The 22,667-nt window shown below is 46.6% G+C and overlaps 1 long non-coding RNA gene across 1 annotated transcript; it reads left to right on the top strand.

Moving 5' to 3' along the window:
* Positions 1 to 599: 599 nt before the first annotated feature.
* LOC115606815 lies at positions 600 to 22,318 on the top strand. The gene is made up of 5 exons (XR_003991008.1): positions 600 to 801; positions 9,960 to 10,062; positions 14,281 to 14,371; positions 18,212 to 18,413; positions 19,054 to 22,318. It is a non-coding gene; the product is annotated as an uncharacterized LOC115606815 (long non-coding RNA).
* Positions 22,319 to 22,667: the final 349 nt, after the last annotated feature.

The following is a 22,667-nucleotide window of genomic DNA, read 5'->3' as shown; positions in this document are numbered from 1 at the left end:
GCCTCACCCCACTGTGAGTGTCCTCTGGCTCTTTCCCCAGCATCACAGATACAAGCAGAACTGCCGCTGCTCCCCTGACAACCTCTATCCAGCGGGTTTGAGGTGTGATCCTGGCAGCTCCCTGCCAGGGGGGAGCCCCTTGTTACAGCCCCGGCATACTCTGCCTGCCAGCCCCGGCGCCGCGGCCCCTCTGGACAAGGTGGTGACAGGATGCTGCCGCGGGCGCAGAATGCAGCTGGGAAACCCACCCTGGGGCGCAGCACCCGCGTCCCTCAAAACACGCCCTAAGAAGAACCAAAAGAAGTTTGTGCTGCTGAATTCAGCGTTTTCTCAGCAGGGAACGAGCCGCGTGTCAGCCCCACACCCGTGAGCAGGGCAAGGGGGGAACTGCTCGGGGGAGCGTCCACTGCCGGGCCTCTCTGCCCCACGCGTGGGGCGCAGTGTGGCCAGGGCCGTGCTGGGTGGCGGACCCATGCGTGCCCTCACAAAACGCGAGGGCTGCGGCCCCCCTCTCCCCCCGCGGGGCTGCCGGGGCGCGGCGGGGGGCCGAGCCGCGCCGAGCCGCGCCGCGCCGTGCCGGGGGGCCGTGGCTGCGCGCCGCCCCGCCGGCGCTGCCGGGGGAGTGGTTTCCCCGCGCTGGCAGTGGCGGGGCCGGTCTGCGGGCGGGGAGGTGCCGCGGCGGCGGTGCCAGCGCCCGGCCCGGGAGGATGCGGACTCGCTGACGGAGCTGCCGGCTCCCCTCTGCCGCCGTGCATGGGCGGCGGGCGGCTGCCGTCTCGCCTCGCCTCGCCTGCCCCGCCGGTGAGCCGGGCCGGGGCGCGGGGGGTCTCCGCCGGGCTCGGGGGAGGTGCGGGTGGCGGGGTGCGCCTGCGGGGTCCGGCGGCAGCCGGGGGAAGAGCCCCCACCTGTAAGTCCTCCGCTAGCAGCCCCGCGGAGGCACGAACCCGCTTCCCGGGGCCGGGCCACCACCGCCGCCGCGGGGCAGCGCCGCCGTAGCGGAGCCGGAGCCGGGCGGGGCGGCGGGAGCGGGGCGCGGGGCGCGAGAGCCAGCGCGGTGCGGAGCGGAGCGGTGCGGCGCGGCGCGGTGCGGGGAGAAGTCACTTCTTCGCCTGGCTAAAGGGGTAACGGGGGAAGGAGAGGCAGAAAGCGAGCCTTAGCCTTGGCTTGTTACTCCGGATTTTTACTCTTCTGAGTGAAGGATGTTCAGGAGAATTCACTGAAAAACGGGTTCTCCTTTAAAAAAAAAAAACAACCAACCAGCAACAACTTGTTCGGCAGCCGACAGGGCTGTGTGAAGGAATCCTGATGAATGAGCATAGCACTGAGGGAGCTGTTGGTTTGTGGGCTGCGATCGCCTCAGCTGTTCGTTTGTTCCATTTCTAGTTTTTTTTCCAAGGCAACTTTTGAGACGAGGGAGCGGGTCGCAAAGCGCAAGTTTAACACAGTGATACTTTTGCTTGCAGCCTAGCTGAACTGGGTGAAAGAGCACTGAAATCCTGCTTTTCCCATCAGGTAGAAAATACCATGCATACGATTACTTGTAGAGAAAGAAAGACCTTACTTTGCTCTGTAAGTGAGGACTATGTTTCACTCTGGGCAAGGGGTGTGAATATTTTCCAGCTGCCAAATGAACATACCACAAAAATTTTCTTTTCATCTGGGACAGAGCCGTGTTTGTAGATCTCTGAATATGCCTACAGTGACAGAGGGGACTTAGGTGAGCCTGGATGTAGCATTAACCCCTGAAGCCACAATAAGCGATAGACAGAGAGAACATTTGTTTCCATTAGTCTTTTCCTGACTGAGATCTTTACTGCAGTTGTATAGTCAGTACAGCAAAGGAAGCCCTCCCGGCTATAGGCTCAACTCTTACTGAAGGACCCAGAAGTTTGTGCTCACACCTGTCCTGTAGCCAGGCTCCTGGCACAATGCGTCCTTATGAGTAGCCTGAAATGAAAGTGAAGAGGGGAAATCTGCTTGCGCGCAACCAGGCTCAAGCCAGTGTTTTCCATCTCTTAGATTTAATGAGCAATCAATTTTGTGCCCAGAAAAGAATCCAGCTCACAGCTCAGGATTTTGGTAATTAATATCCCATTATTTTCAGAGTCAACATTATGATTACAGAGGGAAAACAAGCAAACAGGGAATGGCTTGACTTGGTTTCCTTGCTTTCCCGATCTGGACTGACAATTTGTCAATCAAGTGGAATTTTCTCTAATGTCTCTGGCACATTACTTTAGCAGAAGAAAAAAATGTGCAAATATAGTCACTACTTTCCCTCCCTTCTCACAATGATCTCTTTGTATTAAGCAACAGGCTCTTGCTTAGATCAGGTATCAGCCCCACAGTGTTACAGGCTGAAATTGCTCCTTATCCCTCATTTCTGAAATTACACCCTTGCATTTGAGCCTATTTAACCACATCTGTCTATTTTGGAGGGGTTGGTCAGAGAAGTCTTGGTCTGGGGCAGATCCTGTGCCATGTTAGGCAGGAGGAACCCTGCCAGGACTTCAAGGAGACCAGCATCTGCCTCAGCAAGAGCCCTTCCTTTTGCTCCTCAGACATGCATACATTCTCTGGAAAAATCTGTAAAGGAATCAATTTCCTGCATTTTCTGTCTTCAAATGAAGGCTTTATTGCAAACCCCAGGAAAACTGCCAACCAGTAGCTACCGGGTAGAATGAAAAAGACCAATTGATACCAACAGGTCCTTCAAACGTTGCCTCAGCCCCCTGTTTCAGCCTTTGTCCCTGTTTGATCACAAGTCCTTAGGGAATGGGATCACCTTTCCTTCATGGTTTGGAGAGCGTGACCAGTGCTGTTCTCTGCAGAGCAGATAGATACCAGTGCTGGAAGAAGCTGTGGTTCAGCAGGACAATCCCCTGCTCTCATCAGGATGCATTGACTGATTCCACAGCGTTTTGCCCCATAGTGCCCATGTCCCTGTAGGACTAGGAGAAAATAGTCCAAGTCCAGGTCCACTGTTGAGACCACTGCAACTCCTGTAAGATGTAACCTTAATTTTCAGCTGAGTTTTGTCCCTTCTGTGCAAACATCTAGGAGATCCAGAAGGTGCATGTTAATTGGTTGGCAGGAGGACTCATAGCCCTATTAATGCATATCTGCTTATCTGCTTTCAGCATTAATGACTCATTAAAAAAACAAACATACTGCATTTTGATTTTTTTTCATAATTTCATTATTTTTAGCTGTGTGTTGTTTTCGCCCTCCATCGTGCCCGTTCCTACTGCGATAGCACGCAGTGTTCTCGTATCCTCCATCTCGGGCTGAACTTCCCATACTTGGAAATTCAATTATGGTGAGGGACTTTTAATTCCTAGAAAAAAACAGTGTTGGGTTGTGATGTCATGACACCTGCGGTTGTGCCCTTAACTACCAACAGGGGACATTAAAAGTCTCTTCATTGTCTTTGTACTCTTAGAAGTGTCTTTTGCATTTTTGTTTGCTTGTATTTTAAATCTAACACTTTTGCAGTGTTTGCTTTACTAAGTTCTCTACTAAATGCTCAATATTGCATCATATTGCAGCACTTATAGCACTGTATTCTAATTTCCCCAAAGTTAGAAGGAAAGAGCTAGTTTATCTTTTAAGTAAATACTGTTCTACCTGACAGTACCTAACCTGTTATCTTATTCTGTTACCTAGAAATGAGCCCAGAGATAGACCATCTGGAGTATTCTTTCACATCACCAGAAAGACATTAGGCAATTCACAATCCGTTTCCCATGACATTTTCATCTAAGAATCATCTAAGATAACTTTTTTCCCCCACTTATTTTCTGCTCGTGGAACTGTGACCTGAATTCAGGACCATCCAGAAATACCTAGGGAATAGTAGAAAGAGCACAGGAAGCTAATTTTGATCTGTCACCAATTCCCAGATTACAGATGTAATGATGAGGGACAATTGTGGCAGGAAATACAAGGAATGAGAGAATCGTGATCTTCCGGAAACAAAGACCCTGGATCCCAGAAACAAAACCATTTCTTTCTGAGACCCTTTTGTAACAAACAGTTGCTCTGAATTAGAAGGAATGATATACTTATTTGTATAAGGTTGTTTTGAGAAACTGAAGCTAATGCAAGGCTCACTGTGTAAGCAGAGCTCAGAAGCACTCTGCTTGGCACAGGCATCTCCTATCCCAAAAGCAAGTTCTCAGATGAGAGAGTATTTGCACAGCAGGTACCGGAAGAGATATCTCTAAAAACATTTAACAGCTTGTTGAGGCTTATCTCTAATTTTGATGGGGCTGTTTTCTCAATGAGGTCCTCTCACATCAATTAGCTGCTGAATATGATGTTAAGAAAAATAAATCCAACTTTCTCTTGGCACATGGTTCCATGAGGACTCTGTGGAGATTTCCGTGGTACCAAGGTCTACCAGAATTCGGATGAGCTGGCTTAGTCATTCTTCCCATCTGCTCTGCTTCTTCCTCCCTCCGCTGCTCTGCACATGCTTCCTGAGTAGCTGCTCCTCATCCCTATCCCCAAGCATCCTGGCTGGCTGCCCTGCTCTCCTCCCTTGCTATACCTATCCCTTGTGGCATCTTCCATGAGGAATCTCAGGTAGTTTAGCACTGAGATCAAAGAGCTGAAATAAATTAGCTTCTCTAAAGCAGCCAGAAGAAAGAAAAAGAAGGAAAAAACCCCACCAAGGAAGCACTCATAGCAAGCATCATTGCAAACACCATCTGCAAAGAACTGAGTTAAATCATGCCCAAATCAGGAGATTAAAAATTGTGGTAGTTAAATGTAGGCACATTTTAGTTCTTTTTTCTTCTTTGACCATTTATGAGTGAAGTTTCTAGCTCCTTTTTGCAAACAGGGCCAGTAGGAACTCGGACAACTACAGCAAACTGGAAGTTGAGGTTTGTGTGTAGTCAGGGTGCTCCAGGAGCCAGAGATGTCAGAACAACAGCTCCCCAGTGCCTCACTGTGCAGCATGAGGCGTCAAGGAGGCTGAGTTAGAGTGATCTGCCAGGACCGTGGCCTTCGTAAGCCTGTGTTTTCTAATGTTGGTAGTCCGCAGATGAGTGTTTGAGAAATTCCCCAGGGTGATATTTACCCCAGGAGCTACTTTGGAGCAGGAACAGTAAAATCTGCAGCTCACTGCGAAGTTAGCCGTGAGAGGTAGCACAGTCTGGAAATAGCAGCCTCCTACCCCTTTTCGCTCTCCCAAACTACGTGCTGTGTCTCATGGTGAAATGCCTGCTCCTCCACATTGAGAGTCATTTCATCTCACTGCTTCCTGAAAGAGATCGGCATCTTCTGCGGAGCACATGCTGCTGAGGAGAGGAAGGCAGTTTTGGCCTGCAGAGAGCAGAACTCAAGTACTGCGTGGGTGGCCGAAGACAAGAGCTTCTGAGATGAGGGAACAGAACAGATCTCTAATCTCCAGACTCTGACACATATCGCACTTCTCTCAGTTGCTTAGGGAAGAGATTTGCATCCAAAAAGAAGTGGGAGATTTAAATAGCAGTTCATACACACGTGCATTTATCTTCTGTGGTCCATGCAGTAATCTACATTTCACTAGTCCCATGGAATCCACAACACTTCATAAAGTGCATCCATTACAGATGTGCAACCAGGAGAAACAAAGAAGCCGTCCAAGTTCCTATCTGCAGTATCCAAAAGCTGAGCTCAGTAGACAGTCATGGAAATTGGAGGCTGGAGGCTGCAGGGTGTCACTGAGGTAAGCGCTTACTCTGGGTTGCGCCAAGATGCTGAAGCTAGTGTCCCACCTTCAGCTGAGCTACTGGGCATGGTCCTACCTATGGATGGCCCAGGACACCTGCGTGGCCTGAAGCACTGCAGGGCCTAAGCTGTAGTTCCATCCTCCTAAGACTGAGTAATGTAAGACTGAGTTGGATCCACAGAAGCTCCTGGCCCTAGAAAATGCCAGCTGACATTTCCTTGCAGGGATGTGCACCTTCTGGTACTGTGTGAGCAGCCCTTTCATGGCTTCATCTGCTACTGCAACTGTAGCTCTGTCCTAGATGGCCCACTCATCCACCCCAGCTGAACCGACAGCCCAATCTACTCTAGCAGAGTGGCCCAAATAAGGCACCCTTTCTTCTTCTGGGCGGAAAAAGTCCTTGGACCTGTTTGTTTATTGGGAATTGCTGAGCAGGTTTTAATGTGGCCCGTCGAAATTTTCCACATTGCAAAAATCAAGCAGTAGACCATTGCTTTTCTTCCCAGCACCATTCTTATGCATGCGCTGTCCCAGTTTTCCTAGTAATCAATAGCAGGGGTTTCTTTTTGCAGCACACACAAAGACTAGACTCCTTGAATGAAGAAAAGTTTGCATTTATCCAGAGGCTTTGCTGAGGTGAAGCAGGGGGGACCGGATGCCCAAGGCTGAACTCCTGGTTTGTTTGAGGCGCTATCTGAAATCAGTGGGAACCGTGTGTGCGCTGAGATTGCATAGGCGAGCTCCCAGAGCTCGGCCTTTATAGTCCTCCCGCACAAGGCTGAGCCTGTGGAGACACATGGGGAATGTCTCTCCAGCACAATTTAAACACGGGGCTGGTAAAGCCCCTGGGATTGTCCCATTGAAATAAGAAGGGGAGGGCTCCTGTTTCTGCAATGCCAGAAAAATGATAAATTTGCACGCAGAGCAAATTTATCAAGGCCAGTTCAAGGCCAGTTTCTCCTGCCTATCTACACTGACTTGTTAGAAGGTGCACCTTCAATGTGGTATTGTTAGGCAGTTACCGTAATATTTCCATGAGTGCTCAGTGCGGGAATGATTAACACGGGAAGCCCATGAGGGGAGGAGGCTGTCTCGCAGCCCCTGCTAATCTCACAGCAGCCCTAGCACTCGGATGTCAGGTCTCACTCTGCCACTCAGTTGTCTCCACTCCTGGGGCAGCTGGGGAGGAGGGCTGATGCTTTCAGAGTAGGAGGCATCTCTAAATAAAAGTGACCTGATGTTGGAGGTGCTGCTGTCTCCCGGGGAAGCATTCGGGGCTCAGCGCCTCTCAAACGTGGGGCTGCTTATCAAGCGGCTGATCTGTGGGCTGCCAGGGTTGCAATCTGCGGCCAGTTCCTATTTCTGTTTGCCCAATGAAACACACTTGCCTTAAAAACATCTACTTTTCAATTCACAGCCAATTTAGCCCAAGGAAAGCCTTCCTCTGCTGTGGAAGTCCTCTCCCTGCATAGCAAAGCCAGGCAACGTCCTGCTTCTCTTCCCTAGCACCGGTTGTCCTCCTGTGGGTGGTGAGACCACCCCATCAGGATGGACCGTGTCCTTGTGGTGTAGAAATTCCAAACACACAATGTGTCCCAGATGTTTTCCAAAGTGGGAGAGAAGCCCGAAAGGCACCTTTTGATGGCTGGGCTTTTGGCCCATGCCGAGCAGCACAGGTGGATATTCATCCCTTTGTGTGTGGTGGGAGGCTGAAGGCCCTTGATCTGGGCAAAGGGACCACCACTGAAGCATTGCTTGGTTTCACTAGTGGAACCAGCTCTCTTATCATTCCCTTGCTTGTATCTCTTCACATTTTGCATGGTGCTATGGCTCCTAAAGAGGCGGAACATGACCAGCTCATTGGAATAGTCCATGAATCAACTGTTCTTTACTGGGAGGTGTAGCAGGGCTCTCCAAGCCCAGAGTCACTAGTCTCTCAGATTTGAGACTTTGTGATCACTGATCATAGCAGCACAGCTGTATTGGTACTCCTGAAGCCAGGGAAGAAGATGGTTATCAAGCTGAGGCAAAGGAGAGCAAGCAAGTTATTTTGGGGGCAGAAGTGGGGTAGGTTGGGAGAGGATGCATTAAGCAAATGGGCTCCAAGCTGGACTAATCAGCAAAGCAGCCGAAAAGCAGGGTAAAAATAAGAAGGGACAAGAAGAGGTAAGCAGAGAAAGATTTCACTTGAGTTATTTCCAGACTGTTTCCATTGCAGTAAAGGTTCGTTGCATAGTCTCAGTAGCTGTGCCTTGTTTTGAAAAGATTAAGCAGTACCATAGAAGGAAGGATATTAGTTTGTGTTTCCTCCACTTTCAGCCAAAGAAGGTAATCACATCTATTAGGTAGCTAAAGTGAGTATTTCGTCTTCAGAGAATAAATGCATTCTGGTAGGTTTATACTGTGGAAGCACTGAACTCTTCAACAGTCTTGACTGGGAAGAAGCTTTTCTGTTCTTAAATATGGCTGTGGGGCTGGGAGAAGGGATTTCTTCCACGCTGCAGTCCTGAAGAGATTTTTTTTTATTACGGCTTTGAAGTAGCTGAGTCAAAGGGACTGACATCTCCTCTCAAATGTTGCATGTGCCATGGGACAGAGTTGTCCAAAACGTTGGAGAGGGGATTGGTCTTGGGTCAGTTCAGTCCAGAAGTCATTTGCTGAGACTGGAAAAGCAATGGATGTTGGTTTAATTGGTTCAGTACTGTGTGGATCCTTATATGCTGCTAACCAGGTATCTGAAGATACCTCTAAACAGCGAGTGGCCTGGCTTGGATTCCAACCAGTGGCCATGTGGTGCCTGGTTTGTTACCTCTTACACCATTTTGTCTCTCACTGACAGATGACTCAGTGCAATAACGGTTCTTATTAAACACAGTCTTTTCTAAAGAAGAGATTGAAGGTAGACAAGTTCGTGCTGAATTTTCATAGGTTTAATAGCAGTGGTTTTTTAATGGGTACTAGGATAAAAATCTTCTTCCCAGTGTAGATAGCATGGTATTGGATGCTCTCTGGTTTCCATCAAGAGGCAAGCACTGAGTGTAGTCATGAATTTTTAAGGTACAAAAACATTAGTCTCTTTGAAGTTGGTTTTATCACTGGTTAGGAAGGAAAATTGCCAGACAAGAATTAAACCTTCTGAATTGAATCCTGGGGATGGAGATGTGATTTCCTGGTTCCCTAATTTGCAATAGGCATGGCTTGGGGCTTGTGAAGAAACTCCAGAATGCAATGCACAATTTTTTCACTGTCACTGTTCTTGAATAAAATCAGTGTGCTGTTAATCCAGTGTTATAAATCTTGGTAGGAAGGCTTCCAGAACAGGTAGATTTGTTTAACCACTTGGGCTGGAATCCAAAACACTGGAGGATATAAAATATATACACTAGTGCTATTCACTTCACTGAAAACACCTTTTTCCCGTCCAAGGAAGTAGCTGTGGCTGGCATGAATATATATCTGGCAAGCTGTAGGGCTAAACAAATTTCTCAGAAAATCATCTTTGGCCAAGATACCGACTATATTTCAGCACTGTAACTCCTCAAGCTCTTCAGCTAAGATGTCCTGACAGAGAAATCATCAGAAATAAGTGATTCACACTCTGAAATGATGGAATCCTTACCTCTGTTCACCAGGCTCCCTGTCCTGATACCAGTCAAAGTATTACCTCCAGTTTAAGGTAGACCTTTGCAAAAATCACTTCTGTGACATCTGAAAGAAACATGCAGTAATGTAATCCTAAGGTATCTTTCTTTCAGCATATTTTATCTTCTTTGTGTCTTGCCCAGTAGCTTCTTGAGCAAGAATGTCATTCTTTGCTGTTTTGAACTGTCTCACTAAGCACACTGATCCTGCCAAATCAGGGTATGCATTTTTATTTTCTGATTTTCCAACTATCACAAAAATTCCTGGATGGGAGAATCTCAGACTGTCCCAGTTTCAGCAGTTTTTATGTAGTTTACACTAAGGAATAAGGTTTAGCATCACAAAAAGAGTCTGATTGCAAGGTGTTTCAGCTAAGAGCTTTGGGTGGTTTTGGAACATTAATTGCCTTTGTAATTCACAAGGTATGCTACCAGCTGCATCCTTAGTGAGATCACATCCCATCTGGCGTAGAAAATGATACAGACCTTCACAGTACGAGATTCTGCAGCAAGTTTTCAGTAGTACTCCTTCACACCGGTCACTGCCAGCGTTCTCACTTTGGTTGCACACTCTGACTCTGTTGTATCATCTCTTTCAGGCACTTTCAGGACTTAACAGAGTTTGCACACCACTTTGTCAGCGACGTGAACGCCTGCAGCAAGGACAGTTTCTGGAAGCGTGATCCATTGATGTGATTGAAGGTAATGTGCTCTCTTCTGTCATTGCCCTGTACTTGCCACTTATCCCCTGCGGAGCCTGGTGCCTTGGCCAGGCATCTTCTTTTGCTGCCTGTCCTGGTTGGTGAGGTGAGAGCAGGATCAGGCCTCAGCTTGGTGAATGTCCGAGCATCCTCTGGGCTGATCCTTGCTTCACGTAATAGCTCTTACTAACCATGGCTCAGCCTGTCCCATAAAACGTGGTTTTGCCCCTCTTCTGAAGGAAATCTTTGCTTGCATCATGCAACCTGCCTGTTTTCCATAGCCATATAAGTACTTCACATTTTTGAATCCTGGAACTGGTCTTCATTCGAATACTGTTTTGCCACCAGGAATTTCACAGGTCAGTTCTGCCCTCTGTTCAAAACCTAAAATAAAAGCGTGTGCATTGTTTCTGAGCACTTCCTCATGGTAGGTGGTTTAACACTTGTCAGCCTATATATTGCTCTGTATGTTACTGACCTTGTTAGTGCCATCACAAACAGCAGAAAGTGAGCGTTGTGTTTGCTCCATGCCTCTGGAAGAGATCAGCATAGTGTGGTCCTGCAACTGTAGCAGTTGCATTTAAGATAATCTTCTCTAAATGTAGTTTTCTCACACAAAAGCAAGAACAATGTTATTTTTTCCCCCCTTAATTGATATCTTAGTGCTTCGTTAAATCTAGGGGAAGTAAATGCATCTCTTAATTCACTGCCACAAGAATTTTAAGGTTCAGAGTAGGTGACTCATCCACCAGAGCAGAATTTATTCTTTGTTTGTAAATGCTATTTATTTCTTGTTTCGCATCACTATGGCTACTGTATGTCATTGGAGATCAGCATCTACCATACATAAAATGAATGCAAGACTGAATTTAAGAGATATAGTTCTTACAATAATTTGCTTGTATCAGCCATTTTTCTGTTGTATGTTAATATGTCTCGCATAAAAGCAGCACTAAAAGTGGCTCAATATTTTTCCATCAAAACTGACTGGAAAGTAAAAAATTCTCCTGCACATAAGTTGTATCATAGTTTAAAAAGCCCTAAGCAGCCACCAAACCCCCTTTTCAGATTCTGTGGCTTTATAAACAACTCAGTGATGTCCTACAGGTGATTTCAGAGTTTCAGATTTGCAGCAGAATTCTCAGTTTTACTTTTAATTATTTTTAGAGTTAAATACCTAGTTAAGCTTGTTAGAAGCATCACTGCTTTCACAGCCCATATAGATTCGTCTGCTTTCCTTTACTGTTTCTAAGTGGAGACGGAGAACAATTAATCTATTCCAGTTAAAGCCTAATTCCTTTGCCAATTGCATGGCCCCGTGTTCTTCTTTGAAACACATCACGTACAATCACTTCTGCCATCCTATTCAATCAAAGCCTTCAGTTGCACAGATTTTGTGAAATGGCCTGGGCTTCAACAGCTTGGGAGCTGATTCACTGAGGCATCTGCTGTAACTCTGGAAGGACTGTCACCATTTTCCTAGCCAGAATCATTTGTCTTTGTCATTTAGAAATAATCTGCAGGGTATAAGGTGGTCTTAGGGGAGCATGGAGCCCATTATTGCTCAATAATAGAATTTCATGAGGTCTTAACAACTTCTTTGAGCTCATATGACACATTTGACAGTGCATGCGTGAATGTGTATCTCTAATGTCCTGTGGAACAAGAACAGAGAAGTGTTTTAAACACTTGGTATTTATTGAAAGGCTGCTAAAATAAACCAGCCAGCTGTGGGCAACTGCAGAAGTCTGCTGCTGGTTGGTGGGGACCAACCCCCAGGACATATGCAGTGGGACATGTCTTCTCCATGGTAGCCAAGCCCAAGACTTCATAAATTCCAGCCCCCACCCAAAGCCTCCAAGATTATTTCTACCCAGACACACGCTTTCTCATTTCCCTTTCCTGCAGTCCAGGACAGCTGGGGATCAGGCACTGAATTCCAAAAAGGATTGAAAAAGAAAGACGTTCATCTTGGACATGGTCAGAGCAGTGGGCCCTTGCTCCCCCGGGCTCATGGCTGGATCTGGCGAATAGGCAGTGTGAAAGCTCCCAGACCAACTCTTCCCAAAGAGCTGTGGTGGGAGAATGGGGTCCTGCTATGGCCCAGCGTGGTCATCTGCAGGGGCACCGCTGGAGGGGCAGCAGGAGGGATGCAAAAGGGTCCCTCTAGGACTGAGGGAGAGACCAGGATAGGGAAAAAGGGCAAGAACTGCATGACACCGGGGCGGGGATCAGAAGGAGGAGGCAGTGGAGGGAGTGCTGCTTTCCTTTTGGGCAAGGAAGGGTCCAAGGGCATGGCTCTGTCCTTTTAAGTGCTGTCTTGGGTGGCAGGAACAGCTCCAGCAAAAGTCTCCCATTTCCAGATCACCACTCCCTCAGTGCTGTTGTCCATGGGTGCCCAGTGGTACGGCCTGCTGGATGCTGCAGGACTAAGAGCATGTGTCCAGAAAATAAATGTATTTTACTGAGCAGATGGTTTGTGATGTTCTGATGTGGCATCCCTGGGGAGGAGTACAGGTCCAAGCAAGGGCAGGGAGCTCAAAGCTCTTTTCCTAGCAGGCAAAATCTGTACCTTTTCTACTGTGCCATGGCTCTGGGAGGTTTCAGGCTGTGTAAGTTGAAGCGTGCTCAGATCAGGGTTTGGTTAAGCCTCTTGCTGAGTTCCAGAGCCTGGTTCTGCTCTCCTATTGCATGTATATGTACCATTAAGTGTGCTGTTTAATTCGGTGTTGGTTGGGTCCAAGGCTGGCGCTTCAGGGCTTTTCCCTAAGCTGGTGGATGCCCATGGGGGTGCGTATTGGCCCACAGCTGAGCTCAAGTGATTCCTGGGTCTGCTGTGCCCTTTTTCAAGTATGATGCTGTGGGAGTGGTCTCTGATATCATGCTGCTCAGTGCTGCAGCTAATTAAAGTTGTTGTGAAGGGCTTTGTAGTAATTGCAGATATTGTAAAATTTAGTTTTGTGGGTAATTGGTAATGTAAGCCTGAAACAAGTTATCCATAAGATGTTTTAGTTTGCATTTCCCAGTAGGAGCAGCCTTTAAAAGGAAGGTTTTTGTGTGCGAAGCAGGACCAGAATTAATGGCAGCATTTAGTCATGCCTAAAGGGGTGCTTGCTGTGGCAGGTGGCAGGGCGGTGTAATTGATGATGCCTACATTCTGTGTGCTGCAGGAGGCTTCAGCAGCCAGTAGCTGCTGTACCTGATGAATGCCAGCTAGAGAGAGTGAAATGCCTGGTGCCAAACCCAGCCAGGGTTGAGGTATTTCCATCCAAAATGAATGTGGCCCCTTCAGTTTGTAGGTCAAACAGAGTGGTTCAGGCTCTGTTTGCTCCTACGTGCTTAATATGCATTATGAAGTTTTCAAACAACCTCAAATTTTCCAGTAGAATGCTGTATCTATAAATTTCAAATGTGAGGAAAATCCTAATGCCATAGGAACGTGCAGCTACCCAGCCATGGGCTGGGCTGAGCTGCAGCAAGGACTGCAGCCAGATCTCATGCCTCTGCTCTGGGGTGCCCAGCAGAACAAGGAGAGGGCAAGGGCCAGCACTGTAGTGCTTTGGGTGCCAAACAGCACGGGGGGATACTTAATGGGCACATAAACAGCTTAGGTTCGTAAGTCCCTGATTTAAATGAGATTTAGGTGCCAAACCTTCCCTCCTGCATTTGAAAATCCCACTCAACACCTCTCTGAACACTCAGGCAAGTAAAGACTACTGAAAGTCTGGCCCTTAGACGCCAATACAGCTGGTGTGTCTGGAATTAACAGTTTAAAAAGAAATGCTGGCTCATGACTAAATGGAAGAGACATTTGGGAAGAGCAAATATTGAAGACGTTGTGAAGAATCAGGATAAGAATTTAATTCAAAGCTGATATTTCCATGAGCAACTTGTTTCGGTCAACAAATGCCATTTCTGAGCTCATGTAGCAGTAATAAACTCTTTTCTGATAACATTGGAGGACTCAGACAATTCTGAGACTCTGTGGGAGTCCTCTCTGCTGTTGGGGGGGTAGCTGGGTTTGATGCCCTGCTCTGCATCACAGCATGCACCAGTAGCAGTTGGCTTGAGGGGCAAGGAAACACTTCTTGGTGGGCTGTTTAGAATAGTCTGCAACACAGTTATTTTAACAAATATGAAAAGTCAATGTCTTTTGTTAAATTAAGTGTGGGGTCAGAGCTCAGAGCTGAGTTTTCCCATTCTGCTTTAATATTTGCAGCATGACAGAGGTGATGAACACACGGGAACCGGTGATGGAGGAATTTGCACTCAGCCAGACTCCTGAGGAAGAAGGAGGCCCTTCAAGTCAGGTAACTTCACCAAAACTGAAAAGTATCCTGAGTTGCTTTTCAAAAGCAATTTAATGCAACCAATAACTGTCATACATGTAAATGTTGAATTACAGAGAAGAGCTGCCAGGAGAACAAGCCGTGAAATACGTGTTTGATTTAAATAATAAAAAACTATTAATAAACTTTAAATAATAACTTTAAATAATTAAAAAAAAATTAAATAAATAAACCCTACTTAGGGTTTATTTTTAAAAGGTAAGAGTTCTGGCAGGAGATATTTGTCAGGTTTTAGGTCTCGGGGGCATGGTGATAGCAATGCCTGGGTCCTGTGGGGATGCAGGCAAAGAGGCCGTCACCAAGAGTTCAGATCTGAACAACCATCGTATGATGGAGATGTCCAGTCAATACTGTACCACAGCTTTTCTACAGCCACCCTTGTGATGAGCTAAGCTTCCTCAGACTCAGAGGGAGCTCCCTTTTTAGAAAAGAGACCATTTGAAATGATTGTGTAATTCACATAAATGGCTGTGGCATCATAGCAGCAGCACTGGCCAGGGCCGTTTGCTGGCAGGTGCAAGAGCATTTGCAGTCCCCAGGCAGTCTCACGCACCCGCTCACAGACCTGCCTGCGGAGTCGATTCCAGCAGGAGCGATCAGATGTCCCAAGACCCCTTATGACAACTCCCGTGCTGCGGTTGTGCTCGTGACTCTCACTGTCACTGCCAGGGACAAACCGCCTAAACGTGTCGTGGTGGAGCCAAGTTGTCTCTCGGCATAAGGTGTGTTATTGCAAGCAGACTCAGAAAACCACCCTAGGAGCAGCCTATTGCAGGTTCAAATCGAGCATTTGGAAGCCAGGGAAGTCAGAACTGAAACTTTGCAGATTTCTTTCAGATCACTTGTGCATGTAATGAAAGGTTGCATGCAATTAAAGAGTGTACCATAAGCTTTCCCCTGCCTCATCGGCCGCACGGGATAGGTGCTGCTCATTCAGAGAGCACATCTTCAATATTCTCTTTCCTCTTTTTCACTGAGTCCCAAATTTTCATTATTGTGTTAGTGTAGACTGCCCAAACTCTTCCAGCTCTAACTCGACCTATGTATTTAGGTCAGTTCTATGATGTCCCTTGTCATATACTCCATAGGTTTTCCCCCAGCTCCTTTACCCTTCTCTTCTGGGAGAAGGTGGTCCCATCCACATTTTATAGTGATGGCCACCTGAGACAAAAAAGCAAACAGAAACAAGAGGTAGCCCGAAGTCAGGACTCAGTGGGAAAACTAGGTCTCTTCTAGCAACTTCCAGGCTCTCTGGCCAGGAGACCGGTCCTTCTCTTCCTGCAGTCTCCTGCCCACTCGTCACACACTCCAGCTTCCGCAGCAAAACACAGCAAGGCCCAACAGGCAGCTCTGCTTCCTGACAGTCCTGACTCATTCCTGGAGGGATGTGGTAAATACTGGGCTCCAGTGGAAAAAACCATTATGTGATTGGTGTGAGAAAAGTCCATATGAGAAAGACACAAAGAAAAATAGCCAAACTGAGGCTGCACAGGTGCCTTGCGTAAATTTTGTTTCAGCCTTAATAATCAGCCCTTAGTGTATTTTTAGATCAGTGTGTGTAATTTCCTGGGGCTTCAGAAAGTGGATGAAAAAGCAGATATTTCATTGCATTGGATCCCCCATCCAGGGGTTGCCAGCAGGCTTGGAGACAGGATGGCTGTCACGCAGCCCTCTGCCACCCAAGCAGGCTGAGCAGCACCTCATGTGCAGCCCTGGGAGGCAGTAAGGCAATTTGCCCACTATTTCATGGCTATTTTCTGCCACTGAGCCATGAGGCTCAAGGAGCTGGGCTCCACCATGGGTCTGAAGAAGAGCTCTCTGCTTCTCGGGGGTGTCTCTGGACCTTTCCTGGCCAAGGAGATTTTACCTTGTCTGACATTTGGAAATAGCAGGATTAGCAGCTTCTTAAAAATTGCTCCCAGTCAAGACAGCTGCCATGGAAATGTCTTTCCAAATTATAAACAACTCAGGGGGAGGCCGTGTAATGGGAAGTTTGGGGGAACTGTTCTGATAGACAGCATGAGCAGCATTGCTTGATCAGAACGCCCATGCAGGTGCAGCTCAGGGAGGTATTAGAAAGGTTTACCTTCATTGGTTCACTTGGTCTAGTTGCGCTGAAAGGCTTTCTCACAAATGAAATTTCTTCTTGTGTCTCATTTTGCAACACAAATAATAATAATGTACAGCATTTTTCACCTTCGTGTAGATTTGCAAAGAGTAATGAATCCCTGAAACACTACCATGGGGAGTGAGGGCATAAGGATGAGAACTACTGTCCTTCCCCATCTTCAGAAGTCAGACACAGGCATAGCAGCAACTATAAAAATGTGCTTGCTGCTTCCCAGACACATAGGAAGAGAATTGCCCTTCCTAAGGGCTTGCCTCCCCATGCCAGCTCTGATGCCAAGTGGGACAGCTAAACCCTAAGCTCTTAGAGAGAACAGCTACTGGGATGAAGGAAGGCTGCAAAAGCCATGGAGCAAACACCTCTGGTGGTTATGACAGCCCCAGGTCCCTGGCAATGCTCTGGGGGATGTGCTCAGCTTTATGGTGGTTAGGGAATATCTGTGTCTTTCTGCCCGTGCTCATAGCAGGAGCTGTGCTGAGACTGGCTCACGCAACCAGCAACACTCAGTCTAGCCAGAGACCCTGATTCAATGGTGAACGTGTTGCAGGTCTGTGGGGAGGTTCCCACCAGCACACAGCAAACCTGCATTTAATTCCAGGCATTGCCTGGACTTTTATTCAAGTGGAATAAAACAAAACAAAATAAAATAAACTCTGCCAGCACGGAGAAATTTACAAGCCATTGGTGCAGGTATATGGAAGTTTAAGAAGCCAGGAGATTAGGTTTCAGTGAGACAACAGCAGAGTTTGTCTTATGTTAAAATCCTGGAAGGCCTGGAATGATTTTTCCTTTAAAAAAACCCCAAAAAGTAAAAAAAAAAACCCCACAAAAAACCAAAACAAACAAGCAAAACAAGAAAAAACAATCCAAAACAAAATACTCTGAGAGATTTAAATGAACCAACAATGCTGAAAACAGGAAAGCACTACTATGTGTTACAATATCCTTCACTAAAAAGACCTAGTTCAGCTTCAAGTTCTAATGCTGCTCGGTATTTGACCTGCATCTTCAGTGTGACAAATTAGAACAGTAGCTGGAACCATCCTCTGTGTAAAGATGATCTCTGGGGCTACCTGTTTTGCATGAATGCATCATAAAATACAGTGTTTCACGTTACAGAAAATAGCTCTACAGAATGGTGGCTTCTTAATAAACTGTGACTTCAAGAAAACATGAATATAATCTCAGAGTAAAAAACCTGCAGCTAGAAGGGCTGCAGCAGCCGTTTAGCTTATGACACAGCAACAACCTTTGTATCCTAAAAACCCACCAGAACTGAGACATGAGTATTTGGCAGCATAATGAATTTTGTCACCTAAGTCTCCATTTTCACTATGCATGTCAGATCACACAAGTCGAGGCAATCATCCGCCTGACACACTGGAGAGCAAAGTTGGTTCTTTGCCCAGGAAGGGACAGAATGTGCAGAGGAGAGTGTGCTGAGACCTACAGCCCCTCCATTCCCACACTTGGCCAGCACAAAGCTGGATTCAGCTGCTTTTGAAATCCTCCCTGTGCAGGACTGTTGCCCTGCACCAGTTTGAAGGGGGTTTTTAATAGATGTGGGAGTGCATGTCAAATGTAGAAGGGATGCTAAGATAGAGCAGGTACTCTGCTCTGAATATGCATCTCTGGGCAAGGCTTGACAGATGTGTCCCCAAATGTCTCACCAGGCCTTCCCAGACTCACGTGAGAAGTACCCCAAGCTGTCCAAAAGACTGCCATCGATCGTAGTGGAGCCAACCGAGTCCGGGGACGTGGAGAGTGGGGAGCTGCGCTGGCCTCCTGATGACCTGAAATCAGCAGAGGACAAGGGGCTTCATGGTGACCAAAGAGTCTGTGTCCAGCAGCAGCAGCAGCAGATGGATCTGGAAGGTCTGAATGAGTAATTTTCATCCCTGTTCCCCATAGGAAAATAGCAGTTTCAGGCCATGCCACGCACTGAAGTTAATAGTGTACCAAAGAGCAGTAGGTGCTTGAGAGTGCCCAGAAACACTTGCACTGGAGAGGGAGTCCTGTGGACTGAATATTTCACTGTAGCTTTTGGGCACATGGTATTTTCATCTCATGATGTTTTCAGCACTGAGCATCAGGCTCAGTGCTGGCCACTTGCATGGCCAACAGGCCGTTCACTGCACATCACCAATTCACTCTAGAAAACTGTAAACCTGTTCAATAGCATTTATCTATCTCCCTATCACCTTGCCTAGAAGCAAAGTGTTTAGCAGCTGCACATTTTCAAATCGTCATGGTGTTCCAGGAGTGCACTAGTGTAGCAGGAGCTCACAGATATGTAGATATGACTAGTGGTGTCACTGTGGGGTAATTACGGCTAAAGATAAGAGCTTGTTGGAGTGGAGCTTGCACGGGGGGTTTAACTGCTGGTTTGCAAGTAGAGAAAATTGCTCATGTCAGGTCAAATCACCCTAACGGATCAACTTCCTGATGGAGCAGGGAATCAAAGGCTGTTGTACCTGTATGGATAAAGAAATACTGAAGAGCCATTTCTTTGCAGATACTTTAGCGCACCCAGCTCAAGAAGTGGAAGGCAGTACAGATACTCTGGAAGGCAGAACTGAAGAAGATGAGTAGAAACTCCGTGGCCTCAGAAGTGAAACTTCAAATTGTGAATGTTGTTGGAAAGCTAACACACTTTGAAGACATGTCAAAGTAACCTGTATTTAAATCTGCAAGGGTTTTATTTAGTTAGTACCTGGTAAGAAGCATCTGGGCTTTAGAACTGTTCTTTTAAACATCTTGATTTTCAGGCTGGGATTCATATCATTTGTTTAATTTTTCCTTGGGAAACAATGGGGCGTGTTAGAAAATACGAGATTATCAAGGGAAAAATGCTCCTAATTTCAATTAGCACATTTAATTGGTTTTACCTTTTTCAAGCAAGGCTGCTTTCAGGTATCAACAGCAGGACAAAGGGGTTACATTTCTACAGGAGGGATGTCTTAAACCTAAAACCTTTCTTGTTTTTAGCCATTTAAAACTAGCACTGTGATATTATGGACAATAGATGTAATATAATGTCACCATTTGGTTTTGTAACTTTTGTATAGAGACGCAAGTGTAAGATTTGCCTCCAGGCTGCCTTCCCGGGGCGGCCCAGAGCAGTTCTCTCCCTTTGGCTAACTTGTGCAAATTTGGATGAACCAGCCTTTTCTTAGCTGCCTTTTCAGAAAAGCTTTCTCGCTGTACATTGACGAAGCGGATAGCTAGTCGCTGGTGTTTTTGGAGTGAGGCTGTCTGTGGTAGGCTTGGTCGGGTGGATCGTGCTGTTCACGCGCTCTTCAGGACCAGGTCCAGCTGTGGCGTGGTGTGTGCTCCTCTCTCTTAAAGCCAACAAGGTGGATCCCTCTTCTGCCGGGGCTGGATTGGTCCCACCTTGTTAGTAGAACTTGTTGTGACAATTCTTCTTTTGGTATGTTTTGTGTATACCACAGGCACAGAGGCCCAGCTGTTCCTTCTTTGACCCAAGCCTGGCAGTGGTTGGGGGTGGGTGACAGGAGCTCCATAGCACAGCCCAAAACTGCCCTCAATGTGCATGACACCAGGTCCATCCTGAGCCACCTGCAGTAGGAGAGGGGTGGAGAAGAGCCGAGGTGGTGGGACACACACCGCTTCCCTCCTGCACAAGAGGTGCTGCCAAGGGGAGTGCATGTGCCAGGGTCTGCCCTCACCAGCGGCATGGTCCCCTTGGCTTTGGATGTACAGCCACCATGGAGACCAGAGCTCCCAGTGGGACAAGCTGTCTTTGGACACTTCTGGATTTTCCTTGGGCATTTGGGGGTCATTTTGACAGGGGTGAACCCCTTCTTGCGTGGGCACCTCCCAGAGACTCCCTCCTGCCATCCAAGGAGAAACACTGATCTCAGTCCAAAACACTACCCTTTCGACGGCGTTGGTGTAGATAGATAATGCATGTACTCAGAAGGGTTTCACTGTGTCGGTGACGAGTGTCCCGTCAGCTATGAAGTTGGCTTTCTCCATCTCTGCAGGGCTGGATAGGGGTCTGTACTTCCAATTAATGTTGCAGCCGGAAGAAGCCGCTAGCTGTAGGTGGAACAAAGTAACAGGATTTCTTCGAGCATTAACTCCTAAGTTGACTTCCAAGTGCTTTCTTTTCTCCAGTAATAGTTTTCTCTAATGGCAACTTTTAATGGTGTAATGGTGGATAAAATTTACTGGCCAGATGTATTAATAAGATAAGTTTATACCTTCTTAGCAACCAAATTTAATATATTTACTTACAAAGAATTCTGTGCAATGAATGTTTAATACAAACGAAAGAGACTATTTTACTTCAAAGCAACATTAATTTATGTACGAAACTATAGCTCATTATTTGGGGTGTTTGGGATCTAGGACCCTTTTTATAAGCAGTGTAGTATAGTATAATGTGATACTTCAGTTAAACTTTGCTCTGTTAACCTATATAACAATCTGTTTTGCCTTCTTGATGTAGACTTTCTTACCTACACTGTCACAGAATTATTTTGTTGGATGAGTGGGGTTCTGGTAAGAGCACTGGATTCTACCAGAGTAACTGAAAGTTTCAAGAGCACCTCTTAAATCTGGTTGCTTTGTCACCCCCTTCCCTGGTGACAGCTTTCTGGTAAAGCCAATAAATCAAGAACAAGCTCAAGCTACGTGTTTGGGTAGCACATGAGCAGTGAGAGGAGGTCCTCGGCTTGGACCCATCTGCAGCTGGTTGTGGCAGGAGGAGAGCTGCACTGGCAAGGCGGCCGGGCAGATGCAAGGTGCTCTTTAAATGCTACTGTTTCATTGACCGTCAAGAGGTTTTACAAAGCTCTAGGGGGGAGAATAACGATGGTGACGACATATTTTTAGCTGTGTGATTTCCTTTCAATCTGCATCTGCCCAGCTCCATGAGGAATGACGTTAGACATATCACTTAATTTGCTTTTCGCTTTATAAAAGGAAAAACAGTTGCTTGAACACTTCCCCCAATTTTATGTGCTCTCTATCTGCTTTCAGACGCTCCCTCCCTTCCTGCTCTGGATGGCCCTTATCCTATTTCCACCTGAGGTCAATGGCACTTCCCTAAATAAGTTTTCCAAAGAAACAACAAAATTCTACATACACCGTGAAAAAACGCCGCACAGCACTACTTTTTTTATCCTCCTGCGTAAAGCCACAGCCCATACAGAAATCCCAGATTTCCTCCTCCCAGCCTAATTACTGCTCTCTTTTTCTCTCCTTTGCGCTGCTCCCTTGAAGTATTTTACCTGAAGCAAATGGCTGCTTCAAACTAAAGCTTTCTCCTAAAGCCGTGTGGCCTCAGTTTAACAACCACGCAAAGCCAAACTCCTCCTCCCATTTTTATTGTTCTGAACATGGGCCAGAGGCCCTAAAATAAGAGAGCAAGATAGAGAGAAAATTGTTTTATACAAACAAGCCCTATTTATTCTACTTGCAGGTCTATGAATGTCCACTTACTTTGTCTGTGTGCAAGTGTTGTGTCTCTAATAAACTCAATTAGTTGTTTTGTATTCTTCTGGATTAAAAGCTTTGTAGAAACTAAAAAGGGAAAAAAAGACATTCAGTCATATTTTTGTAGTCAAGCTTGTAGAATATTTCATGTAGTGCAGAAAGGAGGTTTTATGGAGTAAGACATTGTTGGATTTTGCTCTATTTCAGTTCTTTCTAATTTTGTAAAATGCCACCTGTACATAATACTCGACTAATGTATGTCCTGTAGATGTATTACACCATTTAGCCTATTAAATGCCTATACTGGACCGACTGGAGGAAGTGGTGTACCCACAGTGTCTTGGTTTAAAAAAATGCAAAGGGTTATTTGTGGTGGTGTGCAGCTCCTGCCCTACCACTAATACTGCGAATACAGGGGAACGAAGCCTGCTCTAAGCTTGCCTTTGCCCTGTGGCATGCAAATACTCGTGCTGGTCCTCCAACGCACATGCTCCCACACAAATTCAGGTTTATGTCAACAGCAGTTGTCATCTCCGTCTCTTTCCTTCGAGCACTTCCTAGACCAGGCAGCTCAATGCTCACTGATTCTATCTTGGGATTTTCTTGCTCCCCCTCGCCCTGGGTGGTACCCTGCCTTGCGTGCTGTTCTAGCAGCGAGCTAGTTGG

The sequence above is a fragment of the Strigops habroptila genome, chromosome 4 (assembly GCF_004027225.2).
Source record: "Strigops habroptila isolate Jane chromosome 4, bStrHab1.2.pri, whole genome shotgun sequence".
Taxonomy (NCBI): domain Eukaryota; kingdom Metazoa; phylum Chordata; class Aves; order Psittaciformes; family Psittacidae; genus Strigops; species Strigops habroptila.
The sequence above is the reverse complement of the archived record's forward strand: the minus strand, read 5'-3'. Positions and strand labels throughout refer to the sequence as shown.